Consider the following 19,333-nt stretch of genomic DNA (forward strand, 5'->3'; position numbering starts at 1 on the left):
GGTTTCCCCCTTCAAGCTAGAGGAGTTTCGTTCTTTGTAGTTTTTTTCGTTTGATGCTTATTTCGTGAGATATTTGACCCGATCACTATCAATGGACCACCCTGTATATTCCCCTGATCTTTTTTGTACGCTCTAGTTATTTTAGTATTATTAGTGTTTTTGAATAATCATAATTCTTTAGTAGTTTATCTACAATGACTGCATGACTATTCGTACGTCACGGATAACACTGCAACCACAATAACAATACTGTCAGGAATATCGGAAACTTACATGATTATAACAACAATACTCAACTGGTTACACATTTTACCTGCTTTGACGCAATAAGTTCATGTGGGTCACTTTTAGTTTCAGTTCCCTTCCAAGATGCTACTCCAGGCGGGTGTAAAATTAAATGTGCGTAACAGAAAATACTGATCGCAAAAATGAAGATTTGGTCTTGTCTGACTACTGACTACCCCCTGAAGCACATCTTATGATCTCTTAGTTGCGATATTATTTCCTCCTTCTTGCTCTTAAACATATTAATTACAACATAAACATAAATGAATAGTTACGGAAACTAGTAACTACAAAATGATAAATGTAGTTTCTGCGTATACGTTTATTGTAGATTAAAAACCCTTTTATATATTACAAATGTTTGTATAGCAATGTCCAATGGACATAAAGAGATACAAATGAATTTCCTAACTAATATGATTGATCAAATGGCCCAAATCTGCCCCCCTTTTTTTGGCTACGCGATCTAACATAAATAACGCGAGATGACTGACATCTACATACCAGACACTAGAAGACAATACTTTCAAAGATAATCTACAGTGGTGTGCAACCCCAGTTGAAATACAACTTAGGTGATCACAACTGTTTAGCTTTATAGCTCTAATATACCAAAGCGATTAGCAATATCACCGTATGTACTGCGTCCGGTGCGTCGGAGTGATGATTCTCGTACATGTCTGTGACGATGGAAAACTCCAGCCACAAAATAAAACTCTTTCAAACACTAGGACGGTAGAAGGCGGTCCTCTAACTAGTATAATCTAATACCGTGTTATGCTCTCTCTGTGCTACAGACAAGATACGTGAACCCCCAGCCACAAGGGCGGAATTCAGATAACGTCTCTACGTGAGTATAGACAGAGGAAATACTCTCAATCACTGAACACTGCGTACTCAACGACGACTCCCTACCCGGAGGCGAAGTCCAGAATCATATAAGTTCGCAACAGTACAGTGCCTATCCGTCGAAATATAAAATCTCCTGAGAGCAAAGACAGCAAGTCCATCTGTACTAACAAACTTCATACTGAGGGATGGTCAAACACGGGCGTTCAGAACGGAAGACCTCTTTCTCTCCACCGCTGGCTTCCCAGCAAAGCTCCGCTCCTCTCCCCGTAACTGCAGAAGACGAATAATATTCTCGAAACCACGGAATATTCTCTCTCTCTACAGATTCCTCCGAACGCAGACCAATCATATTTTAGACTTTTGTCGTCCAGTGCAGGAAGTTTACAAGGAAATACCTACTCATACAATGGTACGCTTCTCAGAGTAAAAATCCTCGGAAATAACACAGCCTGCGTGATTTCCGCGGTAGCGCGTCCTCGTCCATCTCTGCTGCCTCAACATTTTCAGAGTTTCCGAAGAATTATCCGGTTTTCCTTCCGTCCCCACTACAGCACCGGCCGACCACCGCTGTAATGTGCTTCAGCGCTCAGGTGCCCTGACCATCTGTCTTGGGATACTTCCTGTTTTAATCAGACCAACACACCTGTGCGGGCTTTTCCACCCAGGGCCTGAGTTACGCCTGCTGTTTCATTTTCACTGGTGTTCCGACCTCTGCTAGCCTACATAATCATTCATTACGCCGTTTGGATAATAAAGACAATCCATCACCTTCATGCAATAAGCATCAACAATTATTTACAAGTTGTACGAGACAGTTTTAGTCTTCTTTAAATATTCAAATATACGATGTACAACGTATCAAATTCCGGTTGTAAATCACGGCAAAGTATGTAGATAAGTGCTTGTAAGGTGCAAAATTATAGCCACCTTGCACCCTTTGCACAAAAAAAATTGTTTTAACTGCTAAGGACAGCATTCACATGTGTACTTACTACTTTTCATTTGCATTTCAGATCAGAGACAAAAAAAATTCGTCTTATTTAAAGTTAGACGTGTTGATATGCACTTCGAAAATAGTGTTAGCAAGTGTTTACAGTAAGAAGTAGTTTGCTTTCCTGACCGAAATTCTACTCTGCAGCGGAGTATGAGCTTATACGATTGGCAGATTAAAAGAGTATGCCGGACCGGTATTCGTACCCGGGACTTCTGTCTTTCGCGTCCAAGTGCCGTACCGACTGAGCTACTCAAGCACGACTTACGATCCGCATTCACACACTTTAGGTTCCCGATTCGACTCACGGTCCGGCACACAATTTTAACTTAGTTGGCAACTCTATGTTTCATTTGTAAAATGGGTAGTGACAAGGACTGAAATATTTTAATTTAATAAATTTCAACCAATACACTGTTCAGTTTTCTGTAAATGGCCACCATGTAACAATACGCACAGACTAATCATATATACATACCCTGTAGACAAACTCGTTTCACATCATTTTGATACAGATCGTGCAAATTATCTACGGCACGCGTAACTAACTTAACTGTACATATATTAACTTCGTTATAGCCACCGTGAACAGCATTTACATATGTAATGACACATGTTCACATGAACATTCCAGAAGAGAGACAAAAGGAAATTAATGCAAATACGATTTACTGATAGATATGATGATATGCATATCCAGTATACCCTCGAAACATACCACAAGACATGTCACTGTTCTTTATTGAGTGCCTGTCAATTAGCTATGATCTAAAGCAGCATCCGCCGTCAGGAGATATGCCTGGCAGCCGAGAACATCCCGCTGTCACGCGAGGCGCGTCTCGCAAGTACTGCGGGCTGTGCAGAGAGAGGCCCTGTGGCAACAGGCGAGGACGTGCGCGCCGTCGTGTTTGCGTCTGGGCGTACTTGAAGGGTGGCAGAGAGTCGAACTGCTCCTGCCAGGTTTACCACAGCTCTTAATCAGTTGGCCTTGAAGCTGTTGCTCCGAAGATCGTGGCAAGTAATTTGGAGGTACAATCTCTGTCGAGGGATTGCAATGGATAAATGCTTCCAGACAATCCCTCTGATGCTATGAGAGCCCTGTGTGTAAAGAATTCATCTCGAGTGGAATGTTGATGTGTGTGATGTTTGTGTCTCAGATATTTGGAAACTGTACATACAGTGAGGGCTGTCTCACACCGCAAAGGCGCTTAATGCTAATCGTCTGACACGGCGAGCCTTAAATTGGTTCTGACATCGCGGCTCGCTCCAACAATTTATCTCACAAATTTGCACTGACTGAATATCTGCATTAGTCATCAGTCTGCTACGTACAGTTCCGTTTAACGCTGGTCTTGCCCTAAGTGACTTTTCTTTGTTACTTTCTTCCATGGGGTGGCGCTGACATACAGCTGCAAGAAGGCATTTGGAGGAACAAAAAAATCAGTCTGACAAGGGCTCCGGTGAATGAAGAAATTCAGTGAGTGTAGTGGTAATAACTTTGAAGATACGAAAATAAATGGTAATTTGTTGTAAAACATTTAGTCGTACATAACATGGTCGAAATGACTGACAGTTTTTCTATCTGCAGAATACAAAATTGCTTTGCTCATGAGGGAAGGTAACCGAACAGACAACAAAGTTTTCGAATCAGGAAACTAACCGTTGTGAGAGAACCGTTGCTTGTGACGGAGTGCATGTTGAACTTACGTACTAGTCAGTGATAAAAATGGTTCTTTACTTATATTTGATTTGTAATTTGCAGTTGTAGTACTGTTTTTTTTCTCCTCCTGCAACAGCTTGTGACATACATCCGTATTTCATCTAGTGGAACAATATTTAAGTCTTTAATGATGAAGACACTTGTGCTGCTGCTGTTGGCTCGTTGAACATGTGTACATTCATGATGTAGTATAATCGCAAGAAGCGGTCTTGCGAATACCTTTACCACAGCTTAAGTGTGTTTCCAGTACGCAATAAGGGCCGCTTTTATCTTCAGAGCCCGAGGAGCAGGAATGCTCTTGTCGGGGTTAGTATACCTCAGCCGAGTTGTCTAGTTTTCAGACGTGCACGAGTCAGCTCTCATTTGCTCCCAGTGGGCAGGTTCCACTCAGAGTGTGTGGCGATGGCTGGCGCTGCTTTCGCTACCGACAACGTGGGAACGAGATGTGCTGGCACAGCTGAGGTATTGCATTTTCTACTGTGTCACGTCATGCACACCACCGACTGTCCGCGGTGGCCGGTGGCCCCCGCGGCGCGCCTCCCGCCTGTTCGCAGCCGTGACCGCGCCGTCTCCCCGCGCCTGCCTCCCACAACGCCGGCTCACTTTCCGCGCCCTCACCTCCTGTCACGGCTCGGGAGCTGAGTTTTGCGTCTGATGCTGAAAGGAAAGACCGATAGCTGCAGCGCCAGCAACAGTGTTTGTGTGCGGTGCTTGCACTGACATCGTGGGGTACGGAAAGGGTTTACGGCACTTTGATAAGCATGCTATCGCCGACCCCCTGCAATAATTTTGCCTTATACAGAACAAGTGGTTCGAGGTGCAACGAAAGTGCCTCAGAGCGTTACAACGCGTTCCGGTCAACACCACACGCCACGCAGGCATCTGCCACGCCCATTTGAATGCCACGTCGCGCACAGCGACACATCACTCCGTGGAACCTCCTACGCCTACGTAGTCCTACTCCACAAGCCATTCCACAGGGCACGGTGGGTCATACTTCCTACCATTATCACCGATTATTGACCTCTTCCACTGTATGCTTCTGCACGCCACCTCAGCGACCTTATTTCCAGGACCTCCAAGCCATATGTGCAATGGTCGTAGCAGAAGGGTGGCACGCTCAACATCTACATCTACATACATACTTTACAGTCCACCGTGCGATGTGTGGCGAAGGGCACCTTGTACCGCTATCAGTCATTTACATTCCTCTTCCACTCGAAAATAGAGTAAGGGAAAAACGACTGTCTTAAAGCCTCCGTGCGAACCTTAATTTATCGCATCTTATCTTCGCGACCCTTACGCGAAATGTATGGAAGTAAAATCGTAGAATCGTTCTGCAGACAATCTCAAATGCCGGTTTTCTAAATTTCCGCAACTCTGCCTCGCGAAAAGATCGCGTCATCTACCCTAAACGAAGCCGCACGTCTCTGAATTGCTTAGATGTCCTCCTTCAGTTCGATCTGGTGGGGATCTGAAACAATCGAACAATACTGAAGAATGAGTCGCACCAGCGTTCTGTACACCGTCTCCTGTATGGATGAGCTAAACTTTACCAAAATTTATTTTATTTTGAGATTAACGACGGATGCTCTTTCTGTCGCCAAAGACGTCAGTTAACCTATCTGTGAATCGTGAATCGTGTAAACTTTGTTCTGTACGCCAGCGTATTTTAACTGTTTGCGTGTCGCATTCTCTGTGGCAGAGTTTGGGGGAGGGCAAGGGCAGCCACGAATTTGCCGAAACGAGCGTGGAAAACCGCCTGAAAACCACACTTAGGCTGGCCAGTGTACCAAAGCAACGGTTGTTAATACACCGGTGCTGATGGTCTAGCTGCCGGCCGGGGTGGCCGAGCGGTTCTAGGTGCTTCAGTCTGGGACCGCGCGATCGCTGCGGTCGCAGGTTCGAATCCTGCCTCGGGCATGGACATGTGTGATGTCCTTAGGTTAGTTAGCTTTAAGTAGTTCTAAGTTCTAGGGGACTGGTGACCTCAGAAGTTAAGTCCCATAGTGCTCAGAGCCATTTGAACCATATGATGGTCTAGCTCACTTCCGTTTCTCGCGTTGAGCTGGACGAACAGTATACAGTATTCCTCGAATGAAAGTTCGCCAAATTTTCGCAATAGCATCTCGATATAATCTCGTAGAGTTTCTTCCATTGTTTACCACTTAAGTTCCCCGTGCATATCTACTACATATTTTTGATGAGCGGCACAGACCCGTTACCATGCCAGTAGCACTTCTCTACGTTAATTCGGCGTCTGTTATGTTGGCCGCTTCACATTGACTCCAGTGTCTAAGCAGTAATTTGTATTTGTCGTTCTCAACTTGATCACAGATCCTCAGTAACTCTTTTGTAATGTTGATACCACATTCTGTCGTTATTGCAATATGTGAACCGTCTGACAGAATGAAGATGGAGGCCATTAATAGATTAATAGAGATTAATGGCCTTCATCAGGTTATCTTGTAACGTATCAGCATTACGAGCTGATGCATTGGCAGTGCCGCTGATAAGCCGTTGCTTCACAGATTTTGAGAACTTGAACGGCGCGTCAGGTGTTCTCTATGTTTGGGTTCATGGAAATGCACTGCGTTGAATGTCTCAGCTGTTGCGGAGGGTTCTCCGGTGGGTCATATTTTGTTGAAGGTCGACAACGGGTTAAGGCACCAAAAGCCATTACTTAACTGAGTAAACCTCGCTGTCTATATGTCCTGCATGTGCCTGACATTAAACGCCTATGTTTCGAGCGTGCTGCAAGGTTCACATTTAAAACTTTCACTTTCAACACTTTTTTTTTAGTTTTGTATGGGAGGTTTTGTGCGGAAAAGCAAATTAACTTCTTCCGTCATTCATATTGTTGTAATGAGCCGTGAAATAAGGAGCAATGACTAATCTAAATAATCGCACAGAAAAACTGTATGGACGTGGTTAAAAACATAATTAGACGGGAACTTCAGAATCACATTCTCATTATTATCTAGTACAGCAAGTTCGAGTTCTATTAAAATTATAGAACTAAAATAAGCTCATTGCCATATCTCAGCAAAGAAGTGAGATAACCGTATCACTGTCATTCACTGTATCACTCTCATTCTTTAGAAAACAGAATACAGTTTTGCAAACAATGCAAAACTCGTTGCCAATATTGTGATTGCTGATTATTTCCGTACTGCACTCTCGTCCGCCTTAATACGAGTTTCACAGTACTCCCTGTGTGATGATCTTACTACTTACGTAATCTTATCAAATTCTGAAGGCGGCAGGGGTAAAATACAGGGAGCGAAAGGCTATTTACAATTTGTACAGAAACGAGATGGCAGCTATAAGAGTCGAGGGACATGAAAGGGAAGCAGTGGTTGGGAAGGGAGTGAGACAGGGTTGTAGCCTATCCCCGATGTTATTCAATCTGTATATTGAGTAAGCAATAAAGTAAACAAAATAAAAATTCGGTGTAGGTATTAAAATCCATGGTGAAGAAATAAAAACTTTGAGGTTCGCCGATGACATTGTAATTCTGTCAGAGACAGCAAAGTACTTGAAAGAGCAATTGAACGGAATGGGCAGTGTCTTGAAAGGAGGATATAAGATGAACATCAACAAAAGCAAAACGAGGATAATAGAATGTAGTCGAATTAAGTCGGGTGATGCAGAGGGAATTAGATTAGGAAATGAGACACTTAAAGTAGTAAAGGAGTTCTGCTATTTGGGGAACAAAATAACTGATGATGGTCGAAGTAGAGGATATAAAATGTAGACTGGTAATGGCAAGGAAAGCGTTTCTGAAGAAGAGAAATTTGTTAACATCGAGTATTGATTTAAGTGTCAGGAAGTCGTTTCTGAAAGTATTTGTATGGAGTGTAGCCATGTATGGAAGTGAAATATGGATGATAAATAGTTTGGACAAGAAGAGAATAGAAGCTTTCGAAATGTGGTGCTACAGAAGAATGCTGAAGATTCGATGGGTATATGACATAACTAATGAGGAGGTATTGAACAGAATTGGCGAGGAGTTTGTGGTACAACTTGACTAGAAGAAGGGATCGGTTGGTAGGACATGTTCTGAGGCATCAAGGGATCACCAATTTATTATTGGAGGGCAGCGTGGAGGGTAAAAATCGTAGAGGGAGACCAAGAGATGAATACACTAAGCAGATTCAGAAGGATGTAGACTGCAGTAGGTACTGGGAAATGAAGCAGTTTGCACAGGTTAGAGCAGCATGGGGAGCTGCATCAAACCAGTCTCAGGACTGAAGACCACAACAACAACCACAACAACACGTAATCTGAAACATTAAGAAAAAAATAAGACTGCTTTTTTCCACTGGCAGAGCGTTACTCTCTGGTGCAGTAGAATAAAAAGATGCTATGTTCGGAGAAGTGAATACCTCCATTACAAAGCATCAATAATTTGTTAGACTCGTTTTCGCGTTGGTGCTATCAGAAGATATACTAAAGCACATAGGTTTACCCTAGAGAAACTGTAGGCCTAAGCTTGTTACGAATCTCTTCTATACGTTAGATAGCAACCCTCTCCGTCCACTGTCTGCGCTAAGCTTATTGGTACCTTCCACTTCCGATCCCTCCGCTTCCCTGAAATTTCGTGCAGCTTATGCACTGCAATGAAGATTCTTTCTTCCTTCGTAGTATCCGCGAATGTAATGGGAAGGGGGAAAATTACTGTGGCACAATATGCACCCTCCGCCACATACCGCACGATGGCTTTCGGAGTAGTGGTGTGCGAGTCACGGCACGCGTCTGACACGTGTTCTTGACCAGTATATAAAGTAACATTAACGTACGTCACTAGTCTGCAGATCAAGTAAATTATCTCTCTGATGGTTGCTCATGCGGTGTATGTAAGGCGGACTTGGGGCACTGCATTCGTGTTTGCTAAACCAGGTGCGGAATGTCCCATGGAGTCAACTTGGTATGAGAGACCACCAGTCGTGCCGAAAGCGAGAGCAATGCACGTCACGCCACCCAGGGCGGTCTGGAGCAAACGAGTGCGTGACCGGCTGGGGTCAGTCGCCAGCGAGCAGTGTCTTAGCCGAGAGGCGCAGCAACAGGTAGCAGCTAATGGTATGAAGCACGCGGCGTGACACTAATCCCGGCCGCGGACGGCCTGCCTGCACGGCAACGCGTCGTCCCCGCGACGTCACGCAGCGCGTCCAGGACATTTGTGCGCTTGCATGTTGCGGGGGTGCCGCACCAGTTTCTGTCAGTGATACTGCATTGTGCCGTGACTGTGCCAGTAGTGCACTACACCCGTACATTTTCCGAACCGTAGCACGCCACACAAAACAGTTATTGACCTGAAACTTCCTGACAGATTAAAACTGTGTGCCGGACCGAGACTCGAACTCGGGACCTTTGCCTTTCGCGGGCAAGTGCTCTACCAACTGAGCTACCCAAGCACGACTCACGCCTCGTCCTCACAGCCTTACTTCTGCCAGTACTTCGTCTCCTACCTTCCAAACTTTACAGATGCTCTCCTGCGAACCTAGAAGAACTAGCATTCCTGAAAGAAAGGATATTGCGGAGACATGACTTAGCCACAGTCCGGGGGATTTTTCCAGAATGAGATTTTCACTCTGCAGCGGAGTGTGCGCTGATGTGAAACTTCCTGGCAGATTAAAACTGTGTGCCGGACCGAGACTCGAACGCGAGACCATTGCCTTTCGCGGGCAAGTGCTCTACCAACTGAGCTACCCAAGCACGACTCACGCCTCGTCCTCACAGCCTTAGCTGGTAGAGCACTTGCCCGCCAAAGGCAAAGGTCCCGAGTTCGAGTCTCGGTCCGGTACACAGTTTTAATCTGTCAGGAAGTTTCACATTAGCGCACACTCCGCAGCAGAGTGAAAATCTCAATCCAGTTATTGACCTGTTCTACTTAAATCAGTAGACTGGGATTCCCGTAGGCAAATTATTTCATTTTCAAACTCGATTTCACAAAGTATGATGTGTCATGAGATGTTATCACAAGAAGTCTGTCCAGAAACTTCCGAATAGATACTACCTAAAATATACAATGAAGCTTGATGTTCCCTTCTTCCGTTTCGTTCGTCCTGGTTTATTCCTTGCAGGGAAATAGCTATGCCTGTGTTATTGAAAAGTATGATGCAATGTTCCTTCGTATTTATTCGCCAATACCAGGCCCTCGACTCTCAATAAATACTGGCCTGGAATATACGTAACGTACGAGTGCAGTCTGTGACACATGTATGACGACGTACGAAAATTTGGGTCCGGTCGTGATTCGTGCTCAAAGTGTTCAAGCGGTTAAAGCGACCGCTCGCGTAAAAACTCTAAGTTTGTGTCTCGATCAGGCACAAATTTTCACTGTCGTAATTCCAGTATACAGCCGAATGTGGTTCGTATTCGCGGCTGCGAATACATTTCCTATATTTCTTGGAGTTGCGTTTGGCGATAAAGTGTGTCTCTACGACGTCACGTCGGCTGCCGCGAACCAGCGCAGCCCGCAGACCAACGAATACCTCAAACAGAAGGTGCACAAAACCTGAGACAAATGTCTACAAGTGAAACATGACTTTGCAGAATAACATCATATAACGTGAATCAATAGAAGAATAACGTTGTAACCCTACACGTTCATTCATTCACATTCACAGAGAGCAGAAATATTACCGTGATACATTCTCGCGTATTTCAAGTTTTTAAGTTTCAAAGATTCTGCCCCTTTCCAACATATGCAGACCTTTAACTGATACGCAGTACAAGCACCAAAAGCGAAAAACATCTGAAAAGACCAGAAATGAAAAGACATGTCAGATATACGTGACCGATCGCTTGCGAATACATTTCGTTCCAGCGATTCTTTTGCACTTTAAAATCAATATGCAATTAATCACACTCAAAGCAAGATTTCCAACTTTCAACGTTTGTGTTAATATAATGCAATATTTCTGTTAATGTAGATCACACTGCAGAAAGGAAGAGATATATGACGTGGGATACAAGTTTAGTACAGGCTGTGTGTAGATTAATGACCCCGAAATGTTTTAAAACTGATTTAATTTACGCTTTAATCAAACTTCAATAATAAACGAATCAGAATATACACACACCAAACTCGACATTCCACCCCACCTCGTGCGTGGGGGCAACTTTGAAATCTTCAATGGGAACCTCCGTTTCTTATTGCAGATTACGATTATACGGTAGAATCTACACACGTTTCGCCACAGATGGCGCTGTAATCGGAGGAACCGAAACGGGTTCACAATGACAATTCACAACGTGCTACTCGAGGTCCTTCAATACACAGCAGCACGTGACACCCTACCTCCACGCTGCGAGGGTAGAGCAGGCCAGTATTTCATAACTTCTAATTGGAAACCCCATTCGGATCGTTGTATTCCTCCGTCATATCGAACAGGGGACTACTCGACGCGGACTGTGGCCGTGGTTCGGAGCGAACGCTACCGTATTTTTCCAATTAGAGTAAGTGTTCGAAGGTAGTACCGTCAACTTCAGTACACTTAGTGACCCGCTTTTCAAATGTCTGTACACAGGACAAAAGCATATCTTCGGGAATGTCAGCGTGGGCGTTTCTGATACGATCGACCACCTTCACGGCCTATTGGCACTTGCTGGTACGCGTTATCTTTTAAATATTCCCACAGAAAGGTGTCAGGCGACGTCAAATCCGGCAACGTAGAGGGCCAATTAGTAGATTCACCTCAGCCGATACACCAACCAGTGTTAACACGATCTAATATCTTCCGTGCTTCATTTTCTGGGCAACTGCTATGCTGAAACCACATACGTTGTCGAAAGTCCAGGGCAACATCCCACAGTAGTACCTGTAGTTCCTGTTCCAAAAACGTTCGATATTTGAGTCCATTCAACGTGCTGTCGATAAAATACGGACTTTAACTGATCAAGGACGTTGATGGACAATTTGCCGTAACCAGTGGATGTTGTCTGCACTCCAGTAATGCATGTTATGCCGCTTAACGCTAACATGGTTTGTGATTGTAGACTCATTAGAAAGCCAAATAACGTGGGCTCGTCTACGTTTACTTGGAAGGAGAGACAGCATTGGTCGTATTTTTTTGTTTTATTAACCGCAAAATCGATTTTCGGTCACTTAGTGACCATCCTCAGTGCTGTAATATACAATTTAAATTGGTAGGCACTGATGTCAACAAGCTTAGAGCGATCACATTTTGTGACCGCTCTAAGCTTGTTGACACCAGTGCCTACCAATTTAAATTGTATATTACAGCACTGAGGATGGTCACTAGGTGACCGAAAATCGATTTTGCGGTTAATAAAACAAAAAAATACGACCAATGCTGTCTCTCCTTCCAAGTATATCCATTATCTGGTCGTGGAGCACAGGACACTCCATGGAGTCGCCAATCAATGATTGTTTACATTTGTTAACGTGCCAATCCACAAAACACTACCCGGTTCTGGAAATCAACGCCATTAACTTATTGATGCAGAGGCACGTGGTATGGGTGATAGTTTTACGATGCAGTATTGTGACAATACTACCTACGGAAATACTGGAATTGCGGTGTAATTGCCAGGAGCTGATCCGTGGGTTATGGTGCACTGCCGCTAGTACAGCTATTCCTTTAGCTTCTCCTGTAATACGTCTGCTCGTTTGCTTTTGCAGGGCTGTACTCTGACAGACATAAATGCGTTTACAAGCTTGTTACAAAACGAACGAGAGCAAGCTTTCTGTGGTAAACGTTCCGGCATACAAGGCAACAGCAGCCTCAGCATTTTTTTCTATATTCTCCGCAAATCAAGGTAGTTTCAGTTTCATCGTTCACTTCAAATGACAGGTAGCTGTGCAGGCAATAAATACTGTGCACGCTCTCTGTTCTGCGCCTGCACGATAAGTGAGCTACGGTCGAGTGTACTGCCTGTTATGGTTCGTCGTAGTTCGCCACACGGCCACGGTGGCGCGTCGACTAGCCCCTGTTCGATTTCGGAGGAATACGACGCTGCGAATGGGGTTTCCAATTAGAAGTTATCCTATCCTAACCTCGCTGCATGGCGGTCGGCTCCCAAGTCCCATTGCATATTCAAGGGCCATTGAGTAGCATGTCGTAAATTACGGCTGTGCACACATTTTTCTTTCTCTGATTACACCACAATCTGTGGTGAAACGAAGAAAATGTTTCAGACAAAACGTATGTAGATTTTGCCGTAGGATCGTAATCTGCAACAACAAAAAAACGGAGGTTCCCATTGAAGATTTAAAAGTTGCCCTCGCCACCAACGCACAGGGTGGGTTGCGGGTCGAATGACCTCTTACATGTTCGACTGTGATACCTGAGTCATCGCCTTGATGTCTGAGTCGTCTAAAGGGGACCCGAAGTAGTCAATCGTAAGGGACGGTTTCATGAATGGAATAAGTAGTAGCCGGCCTGGGTGGCCGAGCGGTTCTAGGCGCTATAGTCTGGAACCGCGCGACTGCTACGGTCGCAGGTTCGAATCCTGCCTCGGGCATGGATGTGTGTGATGTCGTTAGGTTAGTTAGGTTTAAGTAGTTCTAAGTTCTAGGGGACTGATGACCTCAGAAGTTAAGTCCCATTGTTCAAATGGCTCTGAACATCTTGGGACTTCTGAGGTCATCAGTCCCCTAGAACAGACCTACTTAAAGCTAACTAACCTAAGGACATCACACACATCCATGCCCTAGGCAGGATTCGAACCTGCGACCGGTGCGGTCGCGCAGTTCCAGACTGTAGCGCCTAGAACCGCTCGGCCACCACGGCCGACTAAGTCACATAGTTCTTAGAGCCATTTGAACCATTTTTTTGCTATTAAACGTACCGTTGCCACTGTAGATGGCACTGACTCAAGACAGATCCCTTGATCACGTGCCGTGTGTTCATTGTGTGCTGCAAGCTGTGTGTTTGACGCAGCGTACTGTAAGCAGCAGAACGGTACGGTACTCATGTCGGGAACTAGCCGGGTTGGTGTTTGAGTACGGCCAAGCAGATGGAAACAGTCGACAGGCAACACGTCCATATCGAAACAAGTATCTCACAGACGCCAACCACATCCACAACATTTTGAGCCCTTTTTGGGCTTTCGTGTGATCATGGGTCCTTTCAGACAGAGGAACGTGCAAGAAGTGTGCGTATACCAGATTTGGAGGACCAGATTCTATAAGATGCTGAGACGAACCCTAGTACAAGCTCCAGGCAAGTGAGCCGCCAAAGTACGATTATGTACTGTGTTTATCTTGCATGAAAACCGCTACCATCCCCATCATCTGCAACGAGTGCAGGGATCATCAGCGGCGTATTTCACTCTACAGGAAGGATTTTGACCGTTTTCATCTGCTTGACCGTACACAAACACCGTCTTGGCTTGTTCCTGACACGGATACCGGACCATTCTGCTTTTTGGAGTACGCTGCGTCAATCACACAGCCTGTAACACACAAGGAACACAAGGCACTTGGCCAGAGGAACTGCGATTCGTCAGCACTATCTACCGTGGCAACAACGCATTTCCGGACACGTGTTCATAGGACCTTTTTTCCTCCATTTCCAGTTAGGAATCAACCCCTGCAGTTTGTCACTTTTATTAATGTTCACTCAGTATGTGTACTGGAATCTGGTAGACAAATTGAGAAGAATGCTTTCTCGCCAGATAGTGCTTCACTCTGCTGGCTAAATTTTCTCCGCAGTGATTTGGAAAGTTGGTAACGCAACTGACCGAAAGCAAGTGGTACATTCTGCCACTCCCAAGACAAATTCGTCACATTTGCATAAGCCTAGTCATTTGTTGTGGTATTAAGTTCAGAGAGTGCTTTGATGCAGCTCTCCATGCTACTCTATGCTGTACAACCTTCTTCATCTCCGAGTAACTACTGCAAGCTACAGCATTCTGAATCTGCTTAGTGTATTCATCTCTTGGTCTCCCTCTACGATTTTTACCCTCCACGCTGCCCTCCAATATGAAATTGATGATCCGTTGATGCCTCAGAAAATGTCCTACCAACCGATACCTTCTCCTAGTCAAATTGTGCCACAAATTCCTCTTCTCCCCAATTCCATTCAGTACCTCCTCATTAGTTCGATCTCGGATAGGCGCGGAAGTCTTTCCTCGAGAACTAACCCACGTCCACTCAGTTTGGTGGTCAGATGAGTACCGGGGACCGTTTCCAGGGGTAAAAGTTGGCCCTCCTAGTGCCGCGGCTCCCTGTCTTAGGCTGAAAGCCCGCCCACGGGCTTCCGCCACCTTTTGTACGGACAATCTAGTGTTAATATTATCTGGTTCTCTGCATTGCCCAGGCTGTTGCAAGAGTCACTACGGACAGTGTATCTTGTTTCAGTTACACCTTCTGGGATCGTGATGACTGGGTGTTGTTTGATGTCCTTAGTCTAGTTAGGTTTAAGTAGTTATAAGTTCTAGGGGTCTGATGACCATAGCTGTTAAGTCCCATAGTGCTCAGAGCCATTTGAACCATCTGAGCCATTTCATAAATCGTAACTATACGGAACGAGTTGGTTTACATGGTATTTACCATAATTGTATTTAAATTCCGGTAGGCACAGACGACTACACACGAAAACAAATGGTTTCGAGAGAAAAGAAATAATACAATTTTTGCTTGAGATGAAATGCAAATTCATACTTAGAAAAATGGTTCAAATGGCTCTGAGCACTATGGGACTTAACTTCTGAGGACATCAGCCCCCTAGAACTCAGAACTACTTAAACCTAACTAACCTAAGGACATCACTCACACCCATGCCTGAAGCAGGCTTCGAACCTACGACCGTAGCGGTCGCGCTGTTCCTGACTGTAGCGCCTAGAACCGCTCGGCCACCCCGGTTGGCCATACTTAGAAATTTTCCTGTGAGATAGGAGCTACGCAGAAAACCCTGCGTTAACATTTTATTTAGTATTAGATTGCTGTCAGACCTTCTTTGTCACTGGTGAGACGAACGAAGACTTCGGTCTCGCCATTTTCAATTCTTTCTGAGGTCGGTTTTAATTAAGAATAATAAAGGAAGCCTGTTTATGATTCTACAATTAGACAAGGACTTAGTTATTAGAGATGGAGGAAAAGGCCTAAGAGAAGACGAATGAGAAAAGAACTCTGCAATGTCCATTTCTAAGTAAAATTGTCGCCAGTCATGCTAAGCTAATTAGGGAAATGACGGGAAATCGAAAGCCGGGTGCCCGAACGAGGAGCCTGTGTGATCATTTCACATCCCCAAGTAATTGCACGAGTTGACTGGTTCCGTTTGTCCCTCGCGGATATTGTCATAAGATTAGGGTTGTCAGATCTGAAAGTAGAAGAGCTGAACTCGTCAGCGTGTTTAGCTGGACATTTTCTTCTAAATGCCGGAATACCTATTTCAAGTAGAAATAGCCATTTGGTTAGTTTCTGTTGTTTATTAATAACTAGTAACAGTCACGTTTTCCAGAGATCTATCTTATGTCGGTTTGAACTGAAAAATCAGCAAGCAGTCTCATAAGATGACAATTATTATAGCAACAAGTGCTCAGTCTCCTTAATTCCTGAGTCGATCTCGTAAGATAATCTTACGTCAAAATAAACTAAACGGTCTTCATTAAACAAAATAAACACGGAACGAAAACTTGGAGATGTGCAGTAACTTTGGTCGTTTCATTTAGACTTATAAAAAACTAAGGATACTCTATTTCTCATTTGAATCCACTTTATCCATTGGCAGTTTATGAAAGAAAACATCGTTTCAACGTTGGCATTATGGCCTTAACTGACACAGTAAGATTATGTCATTTTCGATAATTCAGGATAAAATGGCTCGTTACGCTATGAGATGAAATAAGCTGCATGCTTTTCAAGTGGAAAGAGCGTTCTACAGGTAGAGTCGGGTTTTTCTTGCGCTAGTTTGATAAAATTTTGCCACTGATCAAAAAATTTACTCTTGCCCATGTGGCTAGAGCTGGGGAGGGGACACTGGTCTGGTGTCGTTCGATCGGCACATTCTACATTGCATCTGTCGCTCAGCGCGGGTGTGACATTGTGTTAGCATCGTTCGAGCTTTGAAGAAAAACATTGATACAGACATGATAATAGCATCCTCCTTGAACTTATTTTTCGCACTTAACAGCATTAGGCTGGAAGTGGCGTTTTAGCTGTGTGTGCTCTGCTTCATCGCTAGAAAACTTAACAAAAGTGAGATCGGCGAAGTTGTATATACAGAAGGGCCCAAAAAAATATATCCTCTGTTTAAAAGTCCATAACTGGCAAAGTAATTGACGGAGTTGTCTCATCTTTGGTAGCGTAATAGTTTGTAGTTCCGGCAATCGCCACACAAGCGTTGTATTGCGTTGTTTTGTTTTGTCAGATGACAGTCGCCAGATAGTCAGTGTTTTGTTCTTAGTTGCACATAGTTACTCGAGTAAACATGGCTGGCGCCAGGCTTACATTCGATGAAAGAAAGTCAGTTTTGAAGTGGTATTTTAAGTACGAAAACATTAATGAGGTTCAACGGCAATGGCGAAATGAGTATCAAACAGAGCCACCGACACGTTTAACGATTCGTTGCATTCGGGACAAATTTGGAGCCGAAGGCTGTGTTAAAGGCGTACATAAACAACGGTCTGGACGACGTGTAACAGGAGCAAGTCCAGCTAACTCCCGTCGTGTGTTACAACAATACACTCGCTCTCCACAGAAGTCTGTGAGACAGTGTGCCTCTGAAACTGGAGTGATTCGCTCAAGTGTTCGGCGAATTTTGAAGACAGCAAAGTGGAAGTGCTACATCCCACGATTGCTACACGCAATGAACGAGGACGACCCAGATCGTAGAATGGAGAACTGCGAGTGGTTTACTAACATGGTGCCCAATGACGAAAAGTTTGCAGAGGTGATTGTGTGGTCTGTTGAGGCACAGTTCAAAATCAATGGTACAGTAAATCGCCACAATTGCATCTACTGGGCCGCCGAGAATCCGAACGTCCATGTAGACAAAGTCGTGAATTTGCCAGGAGTAAATGTGTGGTGTGGGTTGTCTTACCGGGGCTTGATTGGGCCATTCTTCTTTGACGGCACAGTTACCGGTGAGGAGTACCTTCAGAAGCTTCAGACATCAATTTTACCTGCCATCCGAGACTTGTATAGAGGCGGAAGAGTTTACTTTCAACAAGATGGTGCCCCAGCCCACTACGAAAATCGTGTTAGGGCGTATCTCGATGAAAATCTACTAGGAAGATGGATAGGCCTTAGAAGTGCTGTGGAGTATCCACCACGTTCCCCACCTGACTCCTCTGGACTTTTACCTGTGGTTAACACTAAAGGGCGTCGTTTATCGACAAAAGCCACGAATATTGGATGAACTTCGAGAATCCATCGTACATTAATGCGCAAATATCCAACTGAACACGTTGCAGTCAGTAGTTCTTGCTGCAGTTCGGCGGCATCGTTTGCATGTGGATGTTAATGGTGACCATTTCCAACACCTACAGTGATATCTTTAAGTTGAATTTTAAGCTATACTTTCACCGAAAATGAGACAACTCCGTCAATTTGTTTGCAAAGTTATGGACTTTTATACAGTTGATACATTTTTTTGGACCCCTCTGTATTTGGCCGGACACAGCCGCGAAAAGCCGAACGTGTCGAGATTATGCGGGACATTTAGTAACCCAAGACGGGATACCAGTTTTGTGTCTTTTGTGAAATTCAATATGTAACAACAAAGGCTGTCAATCTGCACACTACTTTGAGATCTTATTACGATCTCATTGCAGGTTTTTCTTCAGGAAGTACTTAATTAGGGCACTCGAACACTTCCAAGCCCATGAGGCTGTCTTTAATATTGTCCGTCGAGTTATTAATGAAATAGTGCTAACAGCAAGAGTTGGGGCACGCACGAAGCTGCTGTACTTCTGGTTCTCTACAAGGCTCTCTATCCAAGATTATGTGCTACGTCCTCAGTACCAAAAAATCATCAGCTCAGTGAAGAATTTTGGTCGTTCCGGTATTCGATATATTCGTACTGGAGTTAGGAAATGTAGATGCAGTGCCGAATCGAACGCTTTTCAGGAGTCCGCAGTGTCAAGTTTACGTTCGTCGAACGACACGGCAGACGTCATCGGTGTGACGCGAAGCATTCGGCGGCGGCGGTGTGCTGACTGCTGACGTGGTCGGCGGCCGGCGGCAGACTCCGCGGCGTCGCGTCTGCCGAGTCGCGTGCCGCGCGCGCCCACGTGGCAACAGCGCGTGCCGCCGCCGCCGCCGTCGCGTGGCCTTGAGACGCCCGCCGCCCCCCGCCAAGCCGCCGACTGTTCCGTCTCGTCTCGTCTAGTCCCGTCTCGTGTCGTCTCGGCGTTCGCTCCCGGCTGCCCCCGTCATGTGCTTTCCCCGATCCTCGCCCGGTCTACGGACTGCATCGCACCTACCTAGTCACTGTCCGGCTTTCTCCACGGTCGTGTTGCAGCTGCCCGTCTCCGTAGTCGCTCCGTTCCGGAGAGTCCCGCTCTCGTCG

At 45.0% G+C, this 19,333-nt stretch overlaps 1 protein-coding gene and 1 non-coding gene across 2 annotated transcripts in view; both read left to right on the forward strand.

Annotated features, from left to right (window-relative positions):
• LOC126419604 (uncharacterized) overlaps positions 1 to 19,333 on the forward strand; it is a 1,338,018-nt gene that overhangs the window by 897,248 nt on the left and 421,437 nt on the right. The window lies entirely within an intron of this gene.
• Trnas-gga (transfer RNA serine (anticodon GGA)) lies at positions 13,257 to 13,340 on the forward strand. The gene is given in 2 exon segments: positions 13,257 to 13,296; positions 13,306 to 13,340. It is a non-coding gene; the product is annotated as a tRNA-Ser (tRNA).

The sequence above is a fragment of the Schistocerca serialis genome, chromosome 9 (assembly GCF_023864345.2).
Source record: "Schistocerca serialis cubense isolate TAMUIC-IGC-003099 chromosome 9, iqSchSeri2.2, whole genome shotgun sequence".
Lineage (NCBI taxonomy): Eukaryota > Metazoa > Arthropoda > Insecta > Orthoptera > Acrididae > Schistocerca > Schistocerca serialis.